Genomic DNA, 13,657 nt, shown 5'->3' on the forward strand with positions numbered 1-13,657 from the left:
CGAGAGGCTCAGAGAGCACAGGGGACACAGAGCGATTCGGCAGCCTCCAGGAGATATCTAACCCGGGAGGAGAGCTCTCCTAAATACATAAATAGGTACAGGTTGTGTGGGATGTCTGGCATCAATAATTTTACTACAGTATATGTATGTGAGTAGGAGTAAGGTGTCAGTCCCTAGGGCCACAGGTTGTCAGTGAAGGTGCTGTGCATTGTCTGTTAGCCAAAGACAGGGCGTACTGGACATGCCTGCATCTGTCTAAAGGGACATCATCAGGGGATTCCTCCAAGTCCTCCTGTGACTGTGGTGATGTAGGCACTGGTGGGGGGCTGTGTATCCCTTCTCATTGATAATCCTGCTGCAGCTGTTTCCACAGGATCATGTTGTGTAGCATGGCACATACTGTGAACATATGGGCACATGAGGCTGGAGTGTAATGCAAGTCTCCAGCAGATATATCGAGGCACCGAAACCGTGACTTCAGAAGCCCAAACACACACTCTATGATGTTCCTAGTTTGTGCATGTGCCTCATTATGGCATTCTTCATTGGGTGTGTGCGCATTTATGATGGGTGTCATCATCCACGCTTCCAGTGTGTAGCCAGCATCTACCATTAAATGGCCATGTGGGATGTCCCCCCTAGCAAACATCTGGTACAGCTGTGATGCATGCCAGATATGGGAGTTGTGATGACTGCCAGGGCTGCCAGCACACACATGCTTGTTAATCCCCTGCAGAAGTGTTGCACATTGCTGTCCCTCACCTCAGGGGTGAGGAGAAAATAAATGTGCTCACTGGCATGTGGTAGCATGGCATCCAGGAACTGGTGGAGTACCCTGGAAACAGATGCTTGTGAGACCCCCCATCATGTCCCTAGTTGGTCTTTGGAAAGTACCTATAGCTAATATCCTAAGGGCTACACATATCTTTGTTTCCACTGGGATGAGTTCTCCTCTGTTGGCTCTGGGTCTGAGTTGAGGGAGGCAGAGCTCAGTGAGTTCTTGTAGCATGTCCCTGTCCACCCTGTAGCGCTCTACTGTCTCCAGCTCATGTAGCCCCTAGAAGGTTACCCTGGGCCTGAACATTCTTCTACTTCTCTGTCTAGGCCTTTTGTCAGCAACATCAGCATTGACTTCAGCATCAAGCACATACAGATGTAGCAGATCTGCAGCAGGCCCTAGCATTTTTTCAGTTAAAATTCCCAAGTCTGTACTCCAGTGATGCTGATTATGGGGGAAAATCAGATTGTAGGGTGTATGCATACTTTATAGTGCTCTGCTGTAGGTACTGACTATGTGATTGGCTACCTATGATGCATTCTACCTACCTTGTATATCATTAACATCATTTAATGTCTCTAGTTTAAGTTAAAGAGTGGTCAAAACTAATTAATATGTTACTGGCTTTTAGATGCAATCAGCACTGTGACACCCCACACAAATGCGTGCCCCGTAGGTAAACAAAGTTTAGCAGCCAGTGTACACACCTCCCAGACTTCCACACTCAGCATGGTGGTGTGGCATGCAAACACACTGAAACATGCTCCTCTTAGCAAAACAAAGTTTAGACATGAGTGCACACACCTCTTACAAGGATGCACTCAGCACAATGGCGTGCCACATAAACAGGCTGAAATAAGCTTAGAAGTCATTGGACACCCCCCGATGTCAACTACCTCCTCTGTAAACAACAACATGGTTCTCTGCCTATATGAAGGGGATATGTGGACACAATTACCCCTTTATGCTACTCAGTAACTCCACCTCTTTTGCATTGGCATCCATGCTCACAGCCTGGAAACTACACACTTCAAAGCCCTACCGTATTAGCAACAGCACCAATAGACTATTGCAGATACCCCACACAGGGGCCTGTAATACATTTCTGTCACACAATATTAATTTTGTTTTTTCCAAATTTTTTTTTTTTTTGTAAAGCATGTTTGCACACTGTGGCACATCACCCAAACATGCTCAGATTAATTAAAAAAATTAATTTAACTTATTTCCTTTAATTTGTTGGACACATAGAGGATAGTTTCACTCATATCTGTATGTGGTATGTCATTTCTGTCCATCTATCTACATTTGTACATCCCCTTTTTCTGTCTATATTCGTGTACACATAATTTTTCCGTGTACATTATGGAAACTGACACGGGGTCTACAGAGATGCCTATCTGCTTGCTGGAACACTCTGCCTGTCTCATTTGCATCAGATTCACCTGCTTAAGAGGTGATTTGTATACCATGGAAGTTTCCGTGTTGTTGCGATTGTGTGTGCCGCTCAGCAGTGCTTACTGAATCTAAAAATGTCCGTGGCCATGTTAGCAGCATGGTGCGATACTTACACAGAAAAAAATGTGTAGTTCTTATTAAATTTCCCCACCTTCTAACTTTAGTAATGAACCACACTTCCCCTACTCTTCAGATCTCATTTTCCACATCTCTGTACAGCAGCGAGAGATATTCATTTTTTTTGGCATTTCTGTTTTGTATGAGAGACATTTCTGGTTTGTATGAGAGGCATCTTTCATCCAGTTACATGATGTCAGATCCTTGCTTTTTGATGCATTTTTGAGATAATGCTGAGTTATTTAGTTCATTAGCTGATTGTTAGCACTAATCCTTTCCACTCGGGTTGCTGTTTTGTAGCTGGTAGCCATTTGTATCAGCCAGGCATTTGTCACATTTTGGGGGGAGATAGGTTGTTTGGCTGTTCATTTTTGATTTATCTGCTTGATGCTCATTTTGGGTGTATTTTTTAATGGCTGAGGATTCGGGTTTTTGGAGGTGTCAAAATGTGTGCAGAAAATTCTTCCTTGGCATAAACATACACATTTTGTGCCTGGGTGGGTGGCTCATTTAGAAGCAAAATGCGGTATTTATGAAAAATGTGGGTCCTATAACTTCCTGGTCAGAGACCAGTGAGTTTGAATGTTCTGTTGCCTTCTGATACCAATGCGATAAACCCCTGTCCTTCAAAAAAAAAAAAAAACATGAAGCTAGGGGGAGATCCTAAGGTGTTAGTTGGGTCTTCCCTTCCTATGGCCAAAGTTCCTTGGCTAAAAAATCTCTCTATTCACCTGGACATTTTCAATTTGGCCCTTTTGGAGCAGGCAGGAACCAGTGAAATCTCCTGGCTAGAGATTTGCTTGGTTCTTGAATCTTCTTCTAAGAAAATGCTCAATAATTTTTCATCAGAAAAATAACTGTCTCCCTTCTTGTATTTGAAAACTTTTTCCTCGTTGTTGCTGCATTTTTCTGGATTTGTTCACAGTCCCTCTCTTTATGTTGACCTGTTGAAAACAATGAGGGCACTGTTTAAAGCATAGAGTAAAATAGGCATCCTGTCTTCACCTTCTGTTTCTAGTGAGGCAACTTCTATTCATCATTCCCTGGGTAATATGTTGGCATGTTCTTGGATTTATTCCCTTAGCTGTGTCAGTACCCTTAGAAAGAGCACTAATGAACTCTTCTGCATCAGCAAAGTCAGCTCCAAGCCTTTTGGTCCCTAAGATTATTTGGGTCTGGGTCATCAGCATCAGAGGGTCTACTCCAGTCTAGAACCCAATGTCCTCAGGACTATTGTTGGTGTCAGACACATCAGTACTTGACACCACTGCACTGAAGCTTACTTCAACACTGATGTCAGACTGAGAACTTGGTTTGCCACTTTGATGTCAAGTACTTCAGCACCAATGTCAATGGTTTATCAACTTCTTCAGCACCATGTGTTTCTGTGAATATGGGGCAGGATTAGGTAATAATAACAAAAAGACAACCCCAAAGGTTAAATGATATTTGTTGATATTAGGCACTGTCTTGGGTTCCAGTCTTAATGTTTTGCTAGATACTGCTTTAGTCTAATTGTCTTTCCTATCATAGAGCCAAAGGAGCAGAAAGCTGCCACAGGGCCAGATCGGTAGTTTCTGGTCAAATTCCTCCTCCTCACACTCATACTATTCCTCTGTATGTTACCAGGAAAGGGAGTGCAAGGAGAAACAAATAGACTCCTGTACAGAGTTCCACACCTTGCATACTAGCCTATAAGGGGAGGCTTCCCCAGTATCTTCCGAATGATCCCACATTTGAGAAAACTTTGTAGCTGATAAGACAGTGAGGGCCATGGCAAATTGACACATTTTTTTTTGTCAGAAGAAGGAATCCTGCAGGAAGCTTTCCATCTTCCCACTAACTTCCTGTGTGGATTCCCCCTGCAGGCCACTTGGTTCATGCTTCTCATGTGGAGGGCTTATCAACAAGATGTGGATGTTTGTCCATAGGAAACCAGAGAAGATCCTGCAGCCCCCAAGGATTCTGAATGCTGGAGTAAAACACCTTTAGCTTTCTCAGTTATACTGACCACAAACCGTAAGAAATATCCCTTGAAGGAGATCTCTATGGTTCAACCCCCCAACAGGAAGTATATAGTATTGCATCATTTTTGGAGTTTTATGCACATATTAGGCACCTTCTCAGTTAGAACCTTGAAATGCATGATACAGAGCACTAGGTTTTAGAACAGTCTATCAGAAAAATGCACAAGAGACATTGAACAAGCTGCTTCATGAAGCTTAGAGAGAAAGTGATCCCAGGTGTTGACCTTAGCCAGTGTGTGTGAACCTCTCCGTGAAGCTACTGCATAACACAGTAGATAGAAAAGCTGAGTCAGGCATCATTTTAGTGTCTGAGCCATGCATGACAGCATATAGTTTTGTGAACAGCTCATTCAAGCGTATAGCACCTTTTTGTATCCTGTCAGTTAACACTTATAGCTCCTTATGGCATCTAGACCTTTTTTAGGGTCTGAGTTCTTTAAATAAGTGACTTACCAGCTGATAATAGGCAGTATTAGAAAGGGCAAGACGTAATTAACAAAATTACACTGATTGTTAATCTTGGATGTCTTGAATTAGAGAAAATAATCAATGTTTACCACTTATTACTCATATTTTCATATCTGTGCTCATATATATATTCATAAATGCGAGACCTACATACAATTGAGGGGTGTAGTGTGAAACTCCATGGTGGGAGGTAGGAAAATTCATTGTCAATGTCCATTTATATCACATCATACTGGAGATACTACTAGTTGTGTATTAGTAATTATGAAAATAAGCAATATTTCCACACATACTTAATACTTCAAAAACATCTGGCTTACAAACTATAACATGGCATCAGGTGAAACCTATGATGTTGGTGAAGAAAGCTGTTGTTGATATTTGCACTGTAAGTTGCACATCTTGAGAGATATTCAGTGTTGTTTGTATTAATTATTATGCAATCAATTATGTTTTTGTATTTCTGTAAATATCTCTTTAAATATGCTCCCAGATAAAAATTTCTTGCTGTCATGTATAAGCTTATGCCTGGTTAACAAAAGTGCTCTAGCAATATATGTCTAGATTGAAGAGTTTCCAGGATGTGACAGTTTATGAAAATTTTCCAAAAATATAATTCTGGGTTTGTGTGCATTCTAATATAGTATGTTATGAAATAGCTGAGAATGTACTGGCTATTATCACTATAAAGAGTACTTCTTACTGCTAATGTTGCTATTTGTCGAACTTTAATAGCTTTCATTGTTTACAAAATATTTACATTTGTTTATCTTGTGCTTTTTAAGTTGATTTTTCACAAAATGCTCTGGAATGCAAGGATTTGTGTAGCATAATAGAGATATGAAATCCACATTACATAGATGTTAATAAGTTAAGGCATAATTCACCAGTTCCCCTTTTCCTTGATTGGGTGAAAGAAATGTTGTAAAAAAAATGTAAGGAGAAAACAATCACAGCTGTTTGAGTAATAATCTATCCTCAAAGACTGTTTTTCAAATTGCCATAGGAGGCTGTGTAGCCTGCCATTTAACAAGAGCCAAAATCTACCATTTCAGCAGTGTTTTCATAGGGGCCAATGTGGTTGTGATGGTTTCCAAAATGGGCACCACTCAAGAGGCAGAAGCAGTCTGCTGCAGAACCTTGAAGACTTGCCTGACTGTCCCTGTCTGTATCTCTGCACCATCCTTGTGGCTTTCCATCACACAAGACAAGTGGATGAAGGAGATAGTATCCAGAAGCTACAGAATCCCCCATTTATATTCACCCACCACCATTACCAGCATCCATAATTCCTAATGTCCAACCCTTCTCAAAAGCAAGCAGATAAATCAGAGGTAGCAAGTCTTCTATTGACAATGCCATTGCAGTAAGTTCCACCAGACTAGAGAGGATCCAGAGTTTATTCAAGATTCTTCTTTGTACTCAAAAAGGTAAAGAAAGAACCACAGGCCTATGTTAGATCTAAGGGGCTAAATCAGTATGTAATAATGTTCCACACGGTCATGAGATATTTAAGTCTCCCATGCTTGCAGGAAGGATGTGCTTTTTGGATTTTCAGGATGCCTGCACATCATGATAACCAAGGAGTTAACAGTTCCAAGACCTACAATTTCATCTCAGCATAGCACCCAGTGTGTTCACCAAATACATGTCAGTGGTAGCAATTTGGCTCAAAGCTAAGTGGTATATGGCAACTTTCCAAGATGGCTGGACACTCCCAGTGTGAAAAAAAAACTGAAAGAGAGGGCCAGAAACTGTCATCATTTTTAATAAATTTAGTTACTGGATAGTAAGTACACTGCTTGGATGCCAACAAAGAAGACACTAAGAGAGCCTGAAAGAAAATCAACTAGAAAGATGAAGAGAAAACACTGATTGGGAAGACTCCTGCAGGTGTTCAGCAAAAAACAGTTTAAGCTCCAGCTTTGATGCACAGCATGGCTTCCAGTAATCTACAGGAAAAATAAGTCAAATGTGCCAGAGCTGATTAAAATAAATTAAATACTGAAGGAATATATCAACTGAAATAACAAAAGGCTGGAAAAGTGGAAAAACCTTTAAACGTATATACAGATGAGCTGCAAAAAATCAGTAGTCAAAATGAACAAAAGTTTGAGAGTTCAAAAATAGATGTTTCAAAAAAAAAGTAAAATTTTAGGACAGAGCATGTAGAGAAAGTGTGAGATTTTTCTGCTGTACCAGAAAAAACGGAAAGGAGCATACTGTATTAATTTTATGAAAGCACAAATAAGCAACTGGACTAGTATTCCATAGCAGGAACTATTAATTGAAAGGGCATAATGTGTGTATGCTCCAAGCCTGGCCATGAGAAATTATCCAAGACCTATATTAGTAAAGACGCAAAATTCCAGGAAAAAGAGTTTATTTTGTAAAATGTTAGCAAAAGGGCAAAGCATTACTGGTTGGAAACAGCAGAGTGTCTTTGGAAAATAATCATTCACTGTACACCAGTCGAAAGACATTTTTTCCAACAGGCAGGGAATGTAGAGGCAGGTGTGATGAGGTTTACGTTGCTGTATCCAGCTGTTTTCAGAATATGTTTTTCCTGGAGGACCAAAGTAATTTTTGATGCAGAACTGGCTAAGGAGAAAAATGCAAAACATTGTCCAATAAAAAGTAAGCCATCGAGCTGGAGGGAACTCTGATTCTCATTCTTCTGATAATAAAGCACACTGAAAGGCTTTGCCAGTGAAACCTTTTCCACTGTTCCAAAAGGAAAATGCTTGGGAGACAGAGCAAAACAAAGCAGCTGAATTTGGAGTTTAGTAATGAAGGTTATCAGGAAGAAGACCAGCAACATGAAAATTAATTAATAAATGTAGACTGCAAAGCATTAGTCACATTTGAGAAATATGGCTGTATAAGAAAAAGTGGAAAAGTGAACTTCTTTTGACTTTATTAAACTTGTGGGAACTGAAAGGCATTTGTCTTACTTCATGTGATTATTGTTTATAAGGACACTGAGGGGAGAAGAAGAGGAAGGAAAAGATAATTTTAAGCAAAATAATTTGTGTTCTTAACAGTATTTCTGTGAAACTTATCACGATATAAATTGCATGTTTTGTAATAAAGCATTTTTAGTTGTTCTTGTATGTGATAATGATATTAAAGTAATCAGATGCCTTTTTTTTCTCTTGCTTTCTTCTTTTTTAGTATTAAGAAATATAGGTGCTACAACGAAACAAGAGAAAGAAAGGTTGTACAAAAGTATGCTTATGTTAATAGGATTTAATCTTGGGCTGTTGAGGTGGTGGATGAGGTTCAAAGATATTACAGATCATAATATATGTAGAGCTAATGTGTTTTCTTTTACTTTTGCATAGGTGAATGTCTGCATTAAGACCCTTAGCCTAATCTAAAAAGTTTTAATGGAAACAAGTTAATAAGAGAACACTGAATATAAAGAAAAGTTTTCCTTTAGCAGTAAATGTTTCAACTTGTCTTTAGAAACCTGCAGCTGAAGAATCCATTTTTTTCTTTTATGTTTCCATGGAGACAAGCTGATAATAGACCAACAAAAAGTCAAAACACTGGCTTCTCCAAGGCTAAAATTGAAAGCATGCAAGTTGTTTTTCACATCTGGGAGAGGAATAAGATAAAGAAGAACAGACACCATTTAGTGTTACATTTAGGTTAATTGAGGCCTGTGTTTCTGTCTATTTTGGACAGTTGCTCCTATTAGGAGGGATTAACTTAATTATTTGAAAATATCATTGGTTTTGTGTGTTTGTATTAAGTTATGGGTTGTTCAGGGTGGGTGTTGTTTTTTTGTTTGAGAGTTTTCATTAAAACAAAAATGTCTTGTAAAATGCGACATACTTTCTGATGTTGATGATAAGAAAAAATAGGTGCATGTATCACAAAAGCTGGAAATAGACATTTAAAAATCTGTCATATATAATAGCTGGTAATTAATTCTTATAATAATGGTGACACTTTACATATTATCGTGGAATGTAAAGGGTCTCACAGATATAGATAAAAAAGGAAGAATAATTAATTATCTTAAGAAATGCAGAGTGCAAATAGCAATGCTACAGGAGGCATATTTGGAAAGAACTAAGCATATGTATTTTATGGATTTCAGGAAGGATATTCAGCAGAATATCAGGGCAAAAGAAAAGAGTACTTTTATTAATTGCTATAGGAGCTCCAATAGTGATAGAAGAGGGAAAAATATAATGGCAGATATGTAGTAGTAAGGGGCTGCATGTAAGGGATGAAGATTGCACTGGCATGTTTTTATATTGTACCTAAAACTCTATTATAGAGCTTAAAAGAAAATGGGGAGGAATAATCAACTTTTTGTGGGGAATATTACGTACAGGTGAGGACTGGAATTCAGTTTTCAAAAATGAGGATGTATCTGGGGGACCTAGAAGGGAAAATATAAAAAAGGAAGGTAGATTTCTGAAGACTGTTATGAAAATATTTGCTATGGAAGGTGTGAATGCAATAGTAGGAACTTGGAGAGAATTTATGTATTATTCCCCAAGGTACAGTAATTGGGCAAGACTAGACAGAAATTAAATTGTACAGGAATATGTGCATTTAGTTAAGAACATTGGCACACATCCAATAACTATTTCAGATCATGCACTAGTAATTACCATGATAAAAATGTAGTGTAATGAAGTAATGTTGAGGCAGTGGCACTTCCCACCTCACAGCTAAAAAGAGAGGAATTTAAGGAATGGGTAGTGGAAATTATTTGGGCATTATTAGTGAAGACAGAAAGTACTCCAGATGTTCTAGCTAGTGAGTAGGATAAAATGAAAATGGAGTCTAAAAATAGGGTGGAAATGACAAGATTTATTTAAAGGGGCTGGCAAAGGTTAAAGTATTCCAGAATAATGGGAATCTCACAGAACAAGAAGAGGGACAATTCCAGAAGGCTTAAGAGAAAATAAGGCAGTACCTGAATAATATGCATGAGTTTAGAAAGATTGCTGTTAAGCAACTTTTTTGATAATAACTCCAGAGGACAAAACCTTTTGACACAACTAGTTATGCAACAGAAAGAAAATGTTGTTGCCAAACTTAGGGACCCTATGACAAGAAAAATAACCAGAGATCCTATAGAGGTATTTGAGATACTTCAGAAATGTTATGAAAATCTGTATGAAGCAGAGAATTAGGGAAATCAAGAAAAACATATTATATCTTTATAATCCAATGAAAAGTTGCTGAAAATAATTTTTGGGTGTAGCTACATCTCTAGCAGATGAGATTCAGGTTTACCTGGTAAGGTATTATGACAGCAATATGGGCTTCACTGCACACTTTTGCAAGGCAGTATAAGCTGGGTTGTGATTTTCAGATCCAGGTTTACTTTTGGATCTACCATACTCCATGATATACTGTCTTGATACCACACAAGAAATTGTAGCTGGGGATTCTCCTTAGGTTGAAATAGACTGCCTGAATCATGTACAGTACAAAAGTTATGTATTTACCATTAGATCTTCATGATCATAGAACCATGGAAGAATACTAAGGTAACGACATTAAAGGGCCTTTTCAAGCCTTTTTAAGCCTAGCCATGCTTCCCTAAAGTATTAGAAATATTAGAAAGGTGTTGGTCTCTTAAGTTTTGTGGGGGGTTTATAAACTTAGGTATGAGTGGTTGAGCATATACAAGCTTTCTGTCTTTGACAGAAGCAAAGGTGTGAAACTTGGGGAATATGTATGATTCACCATCCATTGATCCAAGGTTAGCTTAAATAAGTGCAGAGAAGAACTATGATTCACATAGAGTAGAAGTCTGTTCCTCCAGCATGTCCTGTTTATGTTGCAGGGGATGTTTAGGTCCCTGAATTGGATGTTTCCGATGTTGTTTGTTTTGTGGATGTGCAACAGGGCCATTAAGGCTGGATCAGAGGGTGATTTGTAGGCCAGACATAGGTCTCCTCTCAGTAGCCTGTAGGAGTCCAAGTATAAAGTCAACATTTTGAGTCAGTCTGCAAAAAGCTTGTTTTCTGCTGCAAATACCTGGTTAGGTACAATCCAAGGGGGGCATTGTACTAAGTAATTGGTCTTATAAGGAAAGAGTGCAACAGAACATAGACATCTTTGGACCTGGATGCCATATCCTTGTTAATAAGTTGTGTAACATAGAATGATTTCCTTACAATTGTAGAAACATGATGTTCGAAGGTCATGTCATATGATCCCATAATATACAGTTCCACAACATGTATTCTGAAATCTCGGAATACTTGGCCTAATCTTAGGAGTGTATTATCAATGTAGTAATTTGTGGAGGTGGCTATCTTACTGAAAGATTCTTGACATTGAGTTTAAGACTGTGAATCTGACACCAGTTATTAGTCTGTGTCATCCCTTTTTAGAGGGTATTTGTATCTTGGATTCAGTGACTGAACCTAATTTGCAATAGTCTGCAGACTTGGTCATAGTCCTGAATTCAGAGAAGTAGATGCCAAACAGGAATGGCCAAGCAATGAACCCTGAATCACTCTTCTAACGACCAGCCTTTTTGTGGAGGTAGATTCCTATGTCCTAACTTCTTGGGTCCTGTCTGTTAGCTAGTTGACTATCCAGCAGGAGACAAAAGGGTTAACATCTAATTCAGTGAATTTCTTAACAATGTTGCAGTAAGGTATTGTGTTGAATGCTTTGGCCAGGTCAGGTAGGCTGTGTGCTCCATCTTGCCCTCATCCATTTCTTCTCAAAGACATCCATCAGGTTGACTAGGCATGACCTGCCCTTGGCAAAACCACACTGTGGTTGGAGCTAGTGTTTGTAGCCTTCCTATTCCAGCACTTAACATATTCATGATTATTCTTTCCATGGTTTTACATATTAGACTAATCATTCATTCAGCATAAAGCCTGTTTGGATGCTGTGATTAAACAGTGATGTTTGTGGGATCGATTGTTTGTGATCTGATGTCTTTTCTGTCCATTACTCAACACATAGGGTTTTGGATCTGATTTTGGCTGCTTTTTCCAGACTTATTCTCTGTAGCTCAGGCTCCTCCCATTGCCCATAATCTCATCTTGTCCGCACTTTATTCCAGATTTGGTTTACTGTTTTCAGCATTCAGACATGGTTGTTGCAACTCTGGTTTTCGGAGATAAGTACTAAGCTTTTTGTACTGTTTTTTTTTTTTTTTTTGCTCTAACGCCAACTCTTTAGTATAGTATCAGATTCCTTTTCCCTTTTAACTTGTTTTCTTTCCCTGTTTAACAAAAAAAAAAAAAACTCTCTCCCTTAACTTAAACTTGTTTTCTGTTGGCTTTAAGCCTTGTGTCTTTTCTTTTCATACTACAGTTAAGTAGTACTGCTTTGTTACGATTGCTGGTATTTCTATTTATCTCTGTTAGAGATAATTCATATTACCATCATTATATTTTGTTCTTATGTGATTCCTCTGAAATTTTGTGCTTTATCTAGGTTTTTTCAGTTTTTTTTCAGTCAGTTATGGCTAATAAACCTATTGACTTCAAGAAATGTCTCTGTTGTGGGCACAAAATCCTTAGTTCAGTTGATCATTCTGAATATGTTTATTGTTTGGGAGCCAGTCATTTTGGACACAGATTGTGATATATGTTCTGCCTTCAATCATATGGCTTTATGTATGAATGTAGGAAAAAGCTCATTTTGAAGGGTCTTCTTCCTTCCTCTTCAGCATCTACTTCTGGAGAGCCCCTCCACCAAGAAGCCTATGAAGAAATCTAAAAGGACCAAAGGGGAAAAGTCAAAAGATAAAACCCAGGAGCAAAGGAAGCAATCCCCTGATCACTAATCTTCCTTCGCTCTGGCTTTGACTTTGGCTCTCCTCCTAAGGTGTAAAGGACTTCAGACCTGACCATTCCATCAGATTCATCCCATTCTTCTAGAATTCCTTCTCGGTGTGAACCTCTGTTCTGTCCAGAGCCGATTTCTTTCTGGCTATACTTGCCCTTTCTTCAGAAGACCCCTCACAAGGGTTTTAGACATCCATCATCTTCACCCTCCTTCAGGTCTAAAGCAGGTATGGACAGAATGATGAGGAAATTCCTCAGGACTTGGGAGTTCTTTCAGCTCTGCCCCATTGGACCCATGAGTGTTGGATCTATCCAGACCTGGTTAGCTGCTCCTACTTTGAGCCATGCCCCCCACCTCAGTTTTAGAGGTATCAGATCTGAGACTTCCAGGATTGCCCTCTTCAGATCCAAAGTTATGGTCTTTGTCAGCTTCGGTATCATCTCTGATCCAACTGGTGCTGACAGTGTTGGAGCCAGAGAAGTCTCAGAGTCACAGCCATTCCTTCCACTCAGAGCTTCAGTGTTAGATAGCTCAGCTCCCTCCTCTGCTTTGAAACAGGATCAGAGGATTCTATGGGCCCCCCTGGTCAGGTGGCTTTGGCTCTGGCAGGAATGGGTGTGTGATCCCCCTTGGATTCTACTTTCAAAGTGGCCTAGAGAGCTATATCCCTTTCAAGAGACAGGGCATGCTTGCCTCCAGCATGACCACTCTCCACTCTTCAACTGTCTACCCTGGGTCCCAAGCCTACTCATTCCATACCATCCCATTGGGGCAGCAGGTCCAAACTAGCTTTGAGACAGTCCTTATCCAGAATCCCCCTCAGACTTTTGAGTTTTCCCCAGATCATCCCCTATGGAAGCTTCTTGGAAGCACAAGTGCAAAACAAAGCACACTGACTCCCCACAGGAGTTACTAACACAAGACATGGAATTCATTGAAGGGGTAGATTTCACTAGATCACCCCTTGACAGTCTCTCATTCAGAGAGATTCTTGTCCTTCTGAGACAGAAAGGTGGTT

The sequence above is a fragment of the Protopterus annectens genome, chromosome 1.part1, assembly GCF_019279795.1.
Source record: "Protopterus annectens isolate FY-2018-M chromosome 1.part1, PAN1.0, whole genome shotgun sequence".
Taxonomy (NCBI): Eukaryota; Metazoa; Chordata; order Ceratodontiformes; family Protopteridae; genus Protopterus; species Protopterus annectens.